Consider the following 2,820-nt stretch of genomic DNA (forward strand, 5'->3'; position numbering starts at 1 on the left):
AGTAATTATTTTGAAAATGGAATCAATTCATTAAAATAAATTCAAACTGATTATTTAATTAATTATAGTTTATTCAAATGATATCTTGATTAAAAAAATAAAAATAAATGGATCAAAAATGAATGAAAATCGGGAAGAAATTTGCTCGAAAAATTAAATCAGACGCACTAAAATGATCAGCACAAAATATACTTATTGAAAAAATACAGCGTTTCCTTAAATTTTGAAATAAATTTTCATCGATTAAAAGGCTCAAACAGGTCAAAATGCAGCTGAAAGAGTCGCTGAAAAATATAATGAGCACACCATGTTGAACTACGTGAACCGTAGATGAATAATACTGGCGTCTGTAATTTTAATTTTGAAACTTTTTACCCGCTAATTTTGCACATTCTTGAGAAACAATTTAACCAATTTGTCTGTATTTTCAATAATTTATTCCGACTAATATTTTAGGTATTATTTATGATGAAATGCATGTCATGTTGTGCATATGATGCAAATAAAAATGAAAATGAAATCAGATTTATGAAAAATTAAAATGTTTGGACAAAATTGGGGTATAACACTATGGTCCATAGTGGTTTCAGGTTGAAGGGTGGTATACACCACTATCACCATGAGAATAAGTTATGACACTTTGCATAACATTCTATATGGTATTCTCATAGCAGGTAAATTCAGTATAAATATTACTCTTAATATTCATACCTATGTTTAAGACTTGATAACTCCTTATCCATGATCCATGAGATGTGATCATCAGTCTATATACATAACAGTCTTAATGCTTTAATGTTATCCCACTTCACAACAAAGCTCAATTGTGGATACTTTAAGAATAATGTCCTTATGTTTAATGGGATCTCATGATTAAGTCACACTTGATACATTAAACTGACTATCTATTCTAGGGACTTTATTAAACAAACATAATAAAGAAAAAGTCTTTTATTATTAATAAATAATTCGATACAAGTACCAAAAGTAATGGTCTCTAGGGCTTACACCAACAGTAACCTTATATCAAATTTAACTTGACTAATCTGTAAATTTGACATATATATGTTTTCACAAACAAATTTGGAAATGGACATGAGAAAATAAACTTTGTCATAATTAGAATCCTTTGCAATAGACATATCAAATCCATTATACGACATACCAAAATACATGTGGAAATCAGAATAATCAAACTTAACAACTTTATTCTTAAACCTACTTTCAAGTCTTGCATGAGTAATTTCTAAGTTGCAATAGAAAGATTTAGCATAGTCTGGATTGTATTTCCTTTTCATGCCAATGAACTTCAAGAGATGATTATCAGCAAAAGGTTTTAAGAAGTTGGTTCTAAGTTCAACTTCAGCAGTGGAATCAACAAAATATTCAGGATCAACAAGCTTGTCTAAAAACTTATCTTGGTACTTCTGCAAGCTATCTTCAGGTAACAAATGAACTACTTTACTACACATAAGTGGCAAGGAAGAGGAACCTATAACAGATGATCATTTCTCCTCTTTTTTTCAAAACCCCATCAGTGGTCACTTTACTACCTAGGACTTTTGTTTTTGACATCTTAGGAACTGAAACTGGAGGTTCAGAATTAATGGAGGTGGGAGTAGGTTTCTTGTACCTCTTCCTTTCAAACCTTCATTTGAAACCAAGCTCATATGCCATTGTTGATGATGGTGGTGATGATAGATAGAGATGATAAATGATGATGGATAGAGATGATAGATAATGATGGTGATGATGATGTTTTGAAAAAAATGCTCAATTAGGGTTTGTAATGGTTAAAAGAATAAAATGATGTAATGAGTTTTAAAAAAGTGGAAACTAAAATGAAATGAGTTTCAACATGACTTTTCATTTTTTGATTTAGATCAAGTTCAAAAAATGATTTGAATCAAATTGAACATTATTGAGCCTTAGATGAATGCTTTGAATCATGGGTTTAGTTATAAAGAGTTTGATTTGAATCAAAAGTCAATGGCCTTAAGTCTTGGATGAATGATTCGAATCACAGGTTTAGTTATAAAACTTTGATTTGAATCAAAAGGTGAAAATATTAGAAAGTTTTGAAAAATGATAATTTTCAAAGGATGGTTCATTTAAAATTGAAAAGGGTTTTTAATGCTTATGAAAAATAGATCTGATGTTATGTATTAATGTAAAAATGGTTGAGCCTTTTATAATGCAAATTCTCAAAATAATTTTAATACAAATATGTTTAATGTGAATGAAAAAATTACTTTTAATGCACATGCAAAAAATGATGCATGAATGTATGAAAGATGCAGATGGATGCAATAAACGGATGACATAAAATTTAAACTGATACATTGAATAATTAAGCAATTAAGAAATGAGATTAACAAACACAGCACATACATAAACATATATAAATAACACAACACATTTATGAAAAATAATAAATACTTTGGTGCATACGCAAAATAAATAGAGAGTTGGAACGATCATACAAATGTCGATGATTTAAGCTTAACTTGTTGCATATGATGCCAAATGAAAATCAACAACAAGAATAAAAGAATATTTAAACACGAACAGTCAAATACGAATTGGATAGAACTCTTATTTCATATTTGAAGAACATTATCATACTCTCATTCATAAGGCTTCAGATGAACTTTGAAACGAAAACCCTATGATCGTTACTGATTGACACAACTTATTAATCCCTGATCACTTATTCAACTCTTGGATGATTGATTATCACTTCAAGTACATTCCTTGAATATTTTGTAGTTGGTTGAAACTTTGGATAATAATTGCCAATAGTCACAAAACTGTCTTCAT

This window comes from Lathyrus oleraceus, chromosome 5 (genome assembly GCF_024323335.1).
Source record: "Lathyrus oleraceus cultivar Zhongwan6 chromosome 5, CAAS_Psat_ZW6_1.0, whole genome shotgun sequence".
Classification (NCBI taxonomy): Eukaryota; Viridiplantae; Streptophyta; class Magnoliopsida; order Fabales; family Fabaceae; genus Lathyrus; species Lathyrus oleraceus.